General features: G+C 51.5%; 1 protein-coding gene and 1 long non-coding RNA gene across 2 annotated transcripts in view; one reads left to right on the top strand and one right to left on the bottom strand.

Annotated features, from left to right (window-relative positions):
- The window catches only part of LOC122365650 (TBC1 domain family member 25-like), a gene marked incomplete at its 5' end in the record, with an annotated part of 201,187 nt that overhangs the window by 122,167 nt on the left and 66,198 nt on the right, over positions 1 to 12,822 (bottom strand). The gene's annotated exons all lie outside the window — the stretch shown is intronic.
- Positions 5,980 to 12,675, top strand: LOC122365649. Its single transcript, XR_006253780.1, has 2 exons — positions 5,980 to 6,617; positions 12,233 to 12,675. It is a non-coding gene; the product is annotated as an uncharacterized LOC122365649 (long non-coding RNA).

Here is a 12,822-nt window from a genome sequence, read left to right as displayed (position 1 = left end):
GTGTTTTGTTTGCGTTAATTTTTATCCCGTTCTTCCCGCACCACAGTGAAAGGGCCGAAAGATTCTGCTCCAGACTGCGAACCAGCGCACCACTGTCCCGAGGCTTGCCGAACACAGCCAGCTGCACATCGTCGGCGTACTGCACGAGGCACTTATCATGCACGGTGTCTACATCGAGGTACAGGGGCATATCTGCGGCGTATATCGAGTACAGCAGAGGGCCCAGCGCGGATCCCTGGAATGTGCCTATTGGGTTCAGCAGCGGCTGCGACAGCGTGCGGACTCCAGCTAGCGTGCCGGTAATGAGTACTTGTTGATAGTGGTCTGACAAATAACTCTGAAACCAGCGCACATCGACATTGTACAGAGAGAGTTTGTTCAGCAGACGGTTGTGTGGGATCACGTCAAAAGCCTTTGACTTGTCTAACAAGCACAGCAGCGCCACCTGCCGGTTGTCCATCGCCTCAAGTATGCGGTCAGTCATAGTGAGCAGCGCCGTATCAGTTGAATGAGCAGTTCTGAAGCCGTGCTGGCAGGACGGGAATAGATTGTGGGATGTGAAATATTCGGACAGCTGTTCATATACTACACGTTCGGTTATCTTAGCAATTGTTGGGAGAATCGAAATAGGCCGGTAGTTAGAGATTTCAGTGGATTTGGGAGACTTTTGGATAGGGTGAATGTAGGTGAGTTTCCAAGAGGTTGGTACGGTATGGGACGCCAGACTAGAGTTCACGATATGAGTGATCTCGTGACAGATGCATGGCCAACACAGCTTAACAAAACGCACACACAGGCCGTCTGCACCGCACGCTGAGCTATTGTTCATTTGCGCCACAGTCATCGTAAGGCTCTCCGGTGTAACTGGGCGCACCACGAACCGGCCGGTGGACACGCGCGGCAGGCGCACCGGTAACTCCGGCCCCGATGAGTCCACCTGACGAGCGGTCTGTGTTCCAATACTGGCAAAGTACTGGTTCATGGCGTCCGCGTCGGCTGCCGGCGCCGGTCTGGATGGCTGTTTGGACGAGATGACGGGTTGAATTGTGCGCCACATTGAGCTCCGGCCACTCGTCTGTATCCGCCGACGTAGGTCCTCTCTAGTGTCGCTACGGATGGCTGACTTCACCCGGCGGTTCAGCTCCTTGTAGGTGTGACGGTCGCCGTGGGTTAGAGCAGCGCGTCGCTGGGCCATCAGTTCCTTTGTTGATTCGCTGACAGGCGGCGCGGTTGGATTGCGGACCTTAAATCGCTTGACAGGCACCAGACGGTCGATGATCGGCAACGTAACCCTTAGAAAAAAGTCCCACTGCTTCTCAGGGTTGGCACACCTGAACACGGTAGACCAGTCGGCACACCGCAATAGACGGCCGGCCTCCGCCACGTCTAGCTTGCGCCAGCACCTGGCCGACAGACTGCACTGCGCCGGTCGGTAGTCCGGCACCGTCACAATCACCCGCGACCACCTGTGAGGACTAAAGTCACAATGGAGTGTGCCAGAACGAACTGTCCCGCTGTTGCTACAGATGACGTCAATCGTTGAACCGGACGGCTCGTATGTCGGGCCTCGAATGTGCTGCTGTAGGGAGTAGGTGGAGAGCAGCTCTCTGAACTTATTGGACGCGCTGCTGTTGTTGTCGGCCAGGTTGATATTCATGTCTCCAGTCAGGATGATCAGTCCACTGTGCCGCGTCAGAACGTGCTGCACCTGCCTCTCCAGTTCGTCTAAGTCGGCTGTGACGCGGGCGGCCGTCTGCACTGGGGGTCGGTACAGTGAGCACAGCATCACTTTGCGTCCGCCGGCACGGATCCGCACCCACAGCGACTCGAGTCTGGACCCCTCGGTCGGCCGTTCCGGGCTGTCAATCACGGTCACTTCTAAGGCGTCACGCACCAGCACTGCGACACCCCCGTATCCGCGCCCGTCCGGCCTGTCGCGCCGGATGAGTTGATATCCGGGTACGGGGACTAACCGGCTGGGTGTGGCTTGTTTGAGCCAGGTTTCGCTCAGCGAGATGACGTCATATCCATGTCGGTCTATTTCTTGTCGGAGCTCTAGCAGATGCGGCTTGAGGGACTGTACGTTGATAGCGGCCACATACAGCTGGTTAGGGCGCGGTTGTGTCATCCATTTCCATCCTCCCCGGGAACCGCGCTTTCGGCTTCGCACCCCTCGCCGGGTGCGGCTGGGCGCGCCCCGATCCCTGACACGCCCGTCAGTCGGCCCGGTCACGTTCACCGCCCGCGGCCGGGCAGGAGCCCCACGCACCGAGGGCTGGCGCGAACCAGGGCCGGGGTCGCGGTCGCGGACCGGGTCAGTGCTCCGCGCAGCCGGTGGCGGGCGGGAGGGACGAGCCGGTGGCGTGCGGGAGGGGCAGGCGTCTGCAACGCGTACGAGAAGTTCGTCGCTGCTAGCCGATTCCTCAGTGCGGGCGCCTCCGGGACGGGACCGAGTCCTGGCGCGTGGAGCCGGGGCTGGCGTCGCAGCGAGCAGCAGCAGGCGGAGCGCCAACAGAGACACCAGGCATCTCAGGAGGTCGGGCTGCATCTGCACCATCCGCTTATCCTTGCCTGATTTCGGGATAGGGATGATGTTGGCGTTCTTCCACTCGTGCGGGACGGAGCTCTCCCTCCAGGATGCGTTGATGAGGTCGAGCAGGGCGCGTTGGGCGGTCGGACCCAGGTGGCGGAGGTGTTCGTTGGCGATTCCGTCCGGACCGGGGGCCTTCTTCAAATGTAGCTTTTGGAGTTGGCGTTGCAGCTCTTCGGGCGTGAACTCGGAGCAGCTGTTGCAGCGTCTGCCGTGGCACTCACGGCAGCTGGACGGCCTGTTGTGGGTCCACTTGTGCTTCGCCTCCTTGTCCAGTTTGGGCGCGCGGACTTGCCTCGAGACGTGTGCGTACGTTTGGATGAATGCCGTCGCTTTCTCCTTGTCAGAGGCGAGTAGCCGGCCGTTGTGTGTCATGGCCTCTCCGGGTCGGTGGTCGTCGGACGCCCCCTCCCATTTCTGCGGAATCTTCGAGACCCTCCCCAGGCTGGCAGGCTTGTTGAGTGTGGTCTCGACGAACTCTCTGAAGTGTGTTCGGGATACGCGTTGTTCGACTTCAGCCGCTCGACGCTTCGCTGCAATCCACCGTTCTCTGCTGGCCGGGTCGTCCTGGCGCAGCTGCTGGCGCGCCTCCCGACGCTCGGCGATCGCGAGTTGCAGCTCAGGGTCGAGCGCCCAGGGCTTCGGGTCCGCTCTCGCCCCGCTGGGGATGTGGCGTCTGCTGGCGCGTTGGAGAACCTCTGTGAATCTGGTGGCGAGAGACTGGGCGGTGCATCGGGGGGCGGGCGGCTCCGATAGAGCGGCCTCGCACTCCTCCCGGAACGCGACCCAGTCGGCTTTATGGAAGGCTGGCTTCGTCTTGCGGATTCTCCGAGTGCCACCGGGGGTGGTCCTCACGCTCACCACCATCGGCAGGTGGTCGCTGCCGAGGTCTGGGCCCAGTCTCCAGGATGCTCTTCTGGCGAGACTGGCGCTGCAGGCCGTCAGGTCGGGCGCAGTGGAGCTACCAGAGCGGTAACTGGAGTGAGCGTGCTCGCCGCTGTTCAGCGGCAGCCATCCAGCCTCGTCCATCCAGTCCGCGATGCGTTGGCCGACGCGGTCTGCAGCCTCGCACTGCGCGTCCCAGAGGGGGTGGTGCGCGTTAACATCACCCACCAGCAGGGTCGTGTCGTCCACCGGCAGGGCTCTTGGGTCGAAGCGATCCTCTCGTTCGTCCTCCTCGGTGTTGCGGATCGGAGGTCGGTAGATGTTGATGATGTTGAGGTGTCTGTCAGAGTTGAGGATGCGGATCCCGCATGCCTCGGTCGTGTCATCGTCCGGGCTGACGAGGCGGTCCAGGAGGGCGAACGATAGACCACCCCGAACGTAAATGGCCACGTCGCCCCCCTTCGCCGCCGCACCTGCTACTCTTCCGCGGCCCCTCCGGGTGACCACCGGAGGCTGGAACCCGGGGATCCTTGTGACGGACTTCGCGGGGAACTGCGCTTCCTGGATTGCTACCACATCTGCGCGTACCGATGGGAGCCAGCTTTGGAGCTCGGGGACTTTCGTCCTGAGCCCTTCAGCGTTCCAAACAACGACGTGTAGGAGGCTTCTCTGCGCTCGGTTGCGGTGGTAGCGGCGGTTCTTCGCTCTGCGTCGATCGAGTCCCCGGGGTCGCCCCCGAGGGCCGCCCCCTCCGCCGGTGCTAGCGGAGGGGGGCGCGGTTTCCGGACTATTCATCTAGCAGGGCCGGGCCGCGGTCGCGCGGCTCCGGTCCCGCAGTGGGCATGACGCAGCCCCGACGCGTAGGTGTGTGGTGGTCGCAGGTAGTACGAGGACCTCCGCAGCAGTGAGCGTGGTCCGGGGGACCACCGTCGTCGTCCTCTCGGAGAGGGCACTTTGGAGCCCGTTTGGCTTCCGCGGTCGCTCGCCACGTCCGCGGCGGGTCCGGGGACCCACGCCCCCCACCTCGTGAAGGCGGGCTCCTCCAGGGGACTCCCTCCAATACTCCCTCAATTGTATTGGCTCGATGACCTTCCAGAGCACGGCTTTTTGGCAACGTAAGATGGCGCCTTGTCGGCTTCACCTGAATGGAGGTGGTTGCGGGTCCAGTTTATTTATACGTCCGTGGGTAGTATGTGTAATAATGTGAATCTATACTCTGTTCCGTTTCAAGCTTGCAGCCGAAGTGCCCTGCTGAAAGCAGTGCGTGATTTCTGTATGTACGCTCTTACATTATAAGACGCAAATTCTTGAGCGGAGGAGCGATCTGCCGAAGAAACTCCGACTGCAAGCTTGATATGGAACAGACTTATAGCACTGCATTTCACTATAACAATGCCGTCAGGTCAATCATGTGAGAATATCAGACGCATTCTTGTGACTAGAGCTGCGGAAGACTCAATATAATCAAGTTGCAAGTTTCAAGTACTCGTATATCAAGGTTCTTTCTAACTGGGTAGGTACGGCTCTCGCGAGATTAAGCGGTAGGTTTTGCATTTTTATATTTCCGGTTATATCTAAGAAACTAATCGATCTACGATGAAGCCATTTTACACGATCATGGCCGGCTTGTGAACCAACAAGTCGATCGCATCTTCAACACTTAAAAGCTTAAGACGACGAAGATATAGCCTGAAGTACACAAAATTTTCTAGGTGCAAAACTTGCCGCTAAAACCCGCGGGACCTGTACCTACACTAGGTTAAGGACGGGTGGAAGGAAGGCTTGTCGAGAGACGTGTTCCGTCCGCGCGGTGCTTACACACCATGATCTCCCTCAGTCGGCGCCGCCCGCCGCGCCGGCGCAGTAACCAAACGTCGTTATCGTAAGGGCCGTGAAATGAGGAGGAAAAAAAAAACGCTCTACCCTGGTGACATCTACTGGCTGAGAATCGGAGTAGTAGTGCTCGGACACCAACGCTGAGCGGGGCCACCTCCGAAGTTAAAGGAAAAGGGCCACCTTTAACATGGGGATTGAAACTGAGATAGCCATCTTGTAGCCCGTGTCCGAAAACCCATCTGTCTACCTCCTTACGGCCGATTTCGGCCTCCATTCGTAGTTATCGGCAATTTTAAAAGAAAATACGCCAGGAATGCGTCCTTATCCCAGGAATGCGTTCTTATCCGACAATAAAGCCACCCGCGGCGAGGCTTTGGTTTTTTACCAATCAGCTCCAACCAGCTCAGCTTTAACCAATCAGCTTATCTGACACAATCCGACGAGTCTGTCTTCTGAACGCTGATTGGCTTGAGTGTGACGTCATCGCTATGCCATCATACAGTAGGTGCCGTAGAGAGTATCAACATGGTACCAATATGTTAAATAGTTTTAAATACTTTTTCGCGAATTGTGCACTTCTGGCACCAGTTTTAAAAAGAAAATGAAAAATAATAATGTCAAAATGAAAAACAACGATATCTTCATATTTCACAAAGGTGGCCTGTTGGTGCAGCAAAACCAAGAGTCACAATTGCATAAAATCCAGGACCCGACGGCTTTGCAGCGATAACCGCTCGTGAAAATTTAAATGACAAGTTTAACGAATTTAGGTAGACTCGAGAGACAAAAAGGAAGAGAAAGAAAATTTTTGAAATGGCTTGAATGGCAAACCTCGAAACGATAAATATAATATAGGAAACGAAACAAATGAAGAAACACTAAGAACCGCGAAGTAAAACGAAGAAATCAGAAGAATAACGAAACGAAATGAAAAGTGATTAGTAAATCATGACGGTGTATTGACATGGAAATCACTTGCGAGGTTAAAATACATGTTAAATTACGATTAAGTTGATATCGTATCGAATCACCAAAGCCATTTGATGCCAACAGGCACTAACAGTTTCGAGGTGTCTATATCAACAATAGTGCAATGCAAGAATAAATGTTATCAAGAACTGAAAGTCGAATATTCACAGTTTTAGGCTCAGCTGAGTCTACATTGAAGCTATCATTACTCCCGATATTATTTGAGCCTGGTGTTGTTCCGTCAAGAAGAATTGTTTGAAGAATTGTCAAGAAGATTAATAGCACGCTGCTATTGCTAATTCGAATTCATACAAAAGTTGTCAAACCTGCTATCGAGGTAAGGTCTACACAGCAATTATAATCCCTGGCAACTAAATCAACGGCATCAACTGCATAACTTGGACACCCGTTGGCCTGTGCTTCACCCTAGTTTCTTAGCGTACCGTTACGAGACAATGGAGAATTTGAAAGTGTCTGAACTTAAAATGATGCTGAAGGCACGCGGTCTTAGCTGTAAAGGAAACAAGGCCACGCTTGTAAATAGATTGGTAAATGTGCTAGGAGCGCGGAATACGTTAGATGCCGAGCCATGTTTGGAAAATAGTGCAGTTCATCCCGATGACAGTGTGTCCCGTGTTGAGTCCCCGTCTGCTTCTGTGTCTCCTTCCAATGTTAAGTCTGAGTTAAGGCGCGCAGAGGAGGCAGCCGATAGAGCCGCTCTCATCGAAAGATTAAAGTCCTTAAAAGAAAAACAGCTCATTGAGAGTCAAATTGCTGAACTTAGACGTGGACAGGAGCTGCTGGAAATTCAGGCGACCTTAAATGAATTAACTGCTAGAGAGCAGGCGTTAAAGACGTATAGAAATGATGATGATGTAAGCCCATTACCAGCGAGCTTTCATTCGTTACCCTCACATGAGACGGAAACCACTCGCATCTCTCACTCTCACGCTAACCCTACACTCCAGTACGTCCCAAACTTGCGGCCGGATATATCTCAGCAAGCACCACCCGCGTTTAGTCGCCGCGCTCATGAAGGCACATCTGCTGCTTTAATAACCGAAAGAGAAAGGACGGCAGCGTTGATGCGTCTGCCTCCGATCGAAATCAAGAAATTTGGGGGTGATACCACTCAGTTCGCTCAGTTTATTCGATGTTTCGAAATGAAGATCGCTTCTAAATTGGATGATGACAGTGAAAAGTTATATTACCTGGAACAAAACATAATTCCGGGAAGTAAGCCGCACAGTATTGTTGAGAGCTGCATGTATCTTGAAGACGGGTATCAACATGCGATGCAGATTTTGCACAAGAGGTATGGCCAGCCTAGCACAATCGCAGCTGCCTTTATTGATAGAATAAGTAGCCAGGAACAGCTCAATGCAGAAAATGGAGAAGAGCTGGACCAGTTCTCGTTGTTGCTCCTCAGTTGTAAGAATGCACTAGGAAGCTCGTGCAGCTTCATGAATGATCCTCGAACCCTGCGTACTATTACAAGGAAGCTACCGGTACCACTCCTGAGTAGATGGCGACGTCGTGTAGACGATTTGGAAGAGTATCAGGGGCGGCCAGCAGTCTTCGAAGACCTGGTTGAATTTGTAGCACGAGAAGCCAGAATAGCCACAAACGCTTCGTTTGGACAACATATGTATAGCAGCCGTGAAGGAGCAAGTGCAAAGCAGAACGAAGGGGAATTATTTTCCCAAAGTTATCAGAAACCTTTAGTTGCGGCAACGCGCACCCAGTCTCAGAATGACAGCGGGTGTCTGTTTTGCGGGGAGAAAACGCATAATGTTACGGAGTGTAACAGGCTGAACAGCGTCCCATTTGAAGAGAGGAAAACAATTTGTGATGAAAAATGCTTTATGCTTTGGGTGCCTCCGTAGAGGCCATAGACGTTCATTTTGTCGCAGACCAGTGAGCTGCCAGCTATGTAACCGAAATCATCCGACGGCGCTGCATGATCGCACTTTAGAAGATCGGCAAACGCTGCTTAAACAGCCGCCTTTGCCAGAGGATACAAACACAGCCAATGCGACCACTTGCCGTGTCGCAGCAGACGAACTCAAAAGGGGTGCTATGCTGCCGTTGGTGGCTGTGAAGATCAAAAGCTCTTCGGGACAATACACTACATACGCCTTCCTAGACAGTGGTTCAACGCATTCGTTTATATCGACGTCATTATTGCGCCTGCTCGGTATGGAGCACCGTCCCGGTCGGCAGCTGTCGCTGACCACGGTGCATGGTGCCGCTTCTATCCCGACTCAGATAGCAGAGGGGTTGTCCATTACTGACCTCCAGGGCTTCAATACTTTGCAGCTGCCACCCCTCTACACTCTGCCAAGTATTCCCGTTGACTCTGGTCATTTCCCTAAGGTTGCAGATGTTGAAAGGTGGGAACACTTACGAGGCATTGATCTCCCAGATTCTAATGTATCAGAAGTCGGTTTGTTATTGGGAGCCAATGCATATTTAGCAATGGAACCACTGAGGGTTATACCAAGCATAAATAACAGTCCGTATGCAATACTCACAAGATTTGGATGGATAGTATGTGGAATAAATCAGACGGAAGGTCAGACGGCAAACACCGCGATCTTCAAGACAAACGTAACCGCGAGCACAACGCTAGAAGAAATGGTAAAATCTCTATACAACCACGAATATGAAGAAAGCCTTCACTGTACCAGGAGAGGTTTGTCTGCAGAAGATCGGTTGTGGCTCCAAAGAGTCAATACTTCGATTGAACATGACGGCCATCACTACAGTATTACTTTACCACTGACTGAAGAAAGTTTGGTTTTACCGAACAATATCTCAATTGCAAGATCGCGGTTAAACAAGTTAAAATTCAGATTGGAAAGAAACAAACTGTTCGCTTTCGATTACATGTCGTATGTGGACACAATGATACAGAAAGGATTTGCAGAACGTGTTCCAGAAGGAAGTGAAAATAGAAACGATGGTAGGGTGTGGTACCTGCCTCACCATGCCGTTTATCACTCGCACAAACCCGACAAAATACGGGTGGTTTTTGACTGTGCCGCTCAATTTCAGGGCATATCACTGAACGATTGCTTGCTTCAGGGCCCAGACCAAACCAACACACTTCTAGATGTGCTTCTACGTTTCCGATTAGAGCCAATCGCCTTTATAGCTGACATAGAGGGCATGTTTAATCAAGTACATGTTCACGAGTCAGACAGAGATTTACTCAGGTTCCTCTGGTGGCGAGATGGAAACACGTCAAACGAATTACAACAGTTCAGAATGAAGGTGCATATTTTTGGCGCCAAGTCGTCTCCTGCCGTTGCTTGCTATGCACTCAGGCGAACAGCCGAAGATAACAAAACTCATTTTTCCGAAGAAGTCGTAAGCACAATACGACACAATTTTTATGTTGATGATGTACTGAAGTCATCTCCCGACGAGCAGACAGCTATTGGTCTAGCTCATGAGCTCAAGGAGTTATGTAGCAAGGGTGGCTTTAATCTTACAAAATTCTCGAGCAACAGCCGGACGGTGGTCAATTCTATCGCATCGGATGACAGGTCCAAGAAACTTAGAAAAGCTTTGATTGAAAATGAGCATCACCCCGATGAACTGGCACTTGGTATAATATGGAAAACTGAGGAAGATGATTTGTCTGTTTCCTTAGACATGTCGAGTCTCACTTCAAGGTCAAAGACCAGGCGAGGCCTATTGTCCGCTGTCAGCTCACTCTATGATCCGTTGGGCATGATTGCCCCGACTATTCTACAAGGAAAAAGAATCCTCCAAGATCTTGCCAGAAAACAGGTTAACTGGGATGGGGAAATCCCGGAAGAAGAGCAGAAAAAGTGGGTAGCTTGGCTGATGAATGTTTCTAAAACAAGTCTCATATCGATCCCGCGCTGCATTAAGCCAACAACTTTTGGAAGCATCGTATCGTGCGAGCTGCATCACTTCGCTGATGCCAGCGAGTGGGCATATGGCACTGTCTCTTACGTCCGTATTGTTGATACAGCGGGGAATATCCATTGCTCATTTCTGAAGGGAAAGGCACATTTAGCTCCACTGAAGACTGTGACCATCCCCCGTCTCGAGTTGATGGCGGCCGTCACGGCTGTAAGAATCAGTGCATTACTCTCTGATGCGATTATTTATGCAAGGTCACCTTGTAAGGTCACTCAGGAGCTATTCTGGACGGATAGCACGACAGTCTTGCGCTATATCTCGAACAGGAAAACGCGATTCCACACCTTCGTGGCTAACAGGTTAGCTATTATCCACGACGGGTCTACTCAAGAGCAGTGGATGTTCGTACCAAGTGCTCTAAACCCCGCCGATGATGTTTCAAGGGGTGAACAAAGTGATCGGTGGTTGACAGGACCAGAATTCTTGTGGAAGTCGAGAAAGGACTGGCCCAAAAAACCTTCAGCTCTACTGGAGTTAAAGGAAGACGACCCAGAACTTAAAGTTTTAGTGAGTTCTATTGGTGTGAGCAATGATCTTCTGAGGGACGAAACAAACGTGAAACATACATTAAGTGACCCGATTGAAAAGCTTCTCAAGCATTACAGCGATCGAAGAAGGCTCATTCGTGCGGTAGCTTGGATCCTCAAGGTAAAGAAGTTTCTAAAATCGCGCATTGTACACGGGGAGGGCCCCTCCTCACGCTTAACGAACTCGGATCTTACGATAGCTGAGGAAGAAATCATCAGATATGTTCAGACTAACGCATTTGTTCAAGACTTTACTCAACTTCGCGCGGGAAATCATGTCCGTGCATCAAGCACCCTGCACAAGTTGGATCCATTCCTCAAAAATGGATTGTTGCGAGTTGGAGGACGTTTGCAGAACGCTGACCTGACCTACAACGCTAAACACCCGGTCATTTTGCCTTCTCGCAGCAGTTACACTGAGATGCTTGTGCACGACACTCATAGACTTTCTGGGCACGCTGGTAGGCAGCATGTTCTTGCTGATTTGCGGAAGAACTTTTGGATTCTCAAAGCGAATGCCACGGTTAGAAGGATGTTGAAATCGTGCGTATTCTGCCAGAAGAAATTTCATCCAGTTGAAGTGCAAAAATGCGCAAACTTGCCAGAAGACAGGGTAATGGCTTTGGAAAAGGCATTCACAAGAACGGGTGTCGACTACTTTGGGCCATTTTATGTGCGACATGGTCGGGGCCAGATTAAGCGTTATGGCGTGCTCTTTACCTGTTTATCCATACGAGCCGTGCACCTTGAAGTAGCTGATGATCTGTCTGCCGACTCTTTTATTTGCGCCCTAAAAAGATTTGTTTGCAGGAGAGGTCACGTCAAGGTTTTACGTTCGGATAGGGGCACAAACTTTGTGGGAGCCAATAATGAGTTACAGCGAGAACTGCACAGACAAGAGCAAAACGAAGACTGGATCCACTACAAGGCGCTGACAATGGAAATCGACTGGATATACAATGTGGGAGGAGCGTCCCATCATGGAGGTGCGTGGGAAAGGCAAATTAGAACGATCCGGAGACTTCTCGAGACCGTGATCAATGGAGCGATGAAGGATGAAACGTTGCAGACGATTATGTGCGAGGTCGAATCCATCATAAACAACAGACCATTGACGCCAGTTTCAGCCGACTCATGTGACATTCCACCACTTACCCCTAACCACATTCTGCTCGCTGGCAATGGGTATGATTTAGTCCCCACCAACTTATTTGATAGGTCTGACTGCGATAGTCGTAAACGGTGGAAACAGGCTGCGTATTACGCTAGTATGTTTTGGACACGCTGGCGAACAGAGTACTTGCCGTTACTACAAGAAAGACCCAGTGAGACAGCCAAAGATAGGCCAAATGTTGGAGTGGGCGATGTGGTGCTGCTTGTAGATGATGATGTACCTCGAGGCCAGTGGCCGCTAGGTAGAGTGTTAGGGGTGAAGCACAGCGCCGATGGGCTGGTTCGTACCGTCAAGCTGAAGGTCAGGGGCACGACCTTCGAGCGCCCAGTGACGAAGCTTGTGAAGATACAAACAAGAAGTTGTTGAAACCTCATAGATGTTTCAAGGGGAGGGTGTTGGTGCAGCAAAACCAAGAGTCACAATTGCATAAAATCCAGGACCCGACGGCTTTGCAGCGATAACCGCTCGTGAAAATTTAAATGACAAGTTTAACGAATTTAGGTAGACTCGAGAGACAAAAAGGAAGAGAAAGAAAATTTTTGAAATGGCTTGAATGGCAAACCTCGAAACGATAAATATAATATAGGAAACGAAACAAATGAAGAAACACTAAGAACCGCGAAGTAAAACGAAGAAATCAGAAGAATAACGAAACGAAATGAAAAGTGATTAGTAAATCATGACGGTGTATTGACATGGAAATCACTTGCGAGGTTAAAATACATGTTAAATTACGATTAAGTTGATATCGTATCGAATCACCAAAGCCATTTGATGCCAACAGGCACTAACATGGCCCTTTTCCTTTAACGCACCCTTAAAGGTAGTGTGCCACCTTCCAATGATTTCCCATTTTATTTTTCCTAGGATAAGAAGCTTCTGTT

This window comes from Amphibalanus amphitrite, unplaced genomic scaffold (genome assembly GCF_019059575.1).
Source record: "Amphibalanus amphitrite isolate SeventyFive unplaced genomic scaffold, NRLGWU_Aamphi_draft 000754F_arrow, whole genome shotgun sequence".
NCBI lineage: Eukaryota > Metazoa > Arthropoda > Thecostraca > Balanomorpha > Balanidae > Amphibalanus > Amphibalanus amphitrite.
The sequence above is the reverse complement of the archived record's forward strand: the minus strand, read 5'-3'. Positions and strand labels throughout refer to the sequence as shown.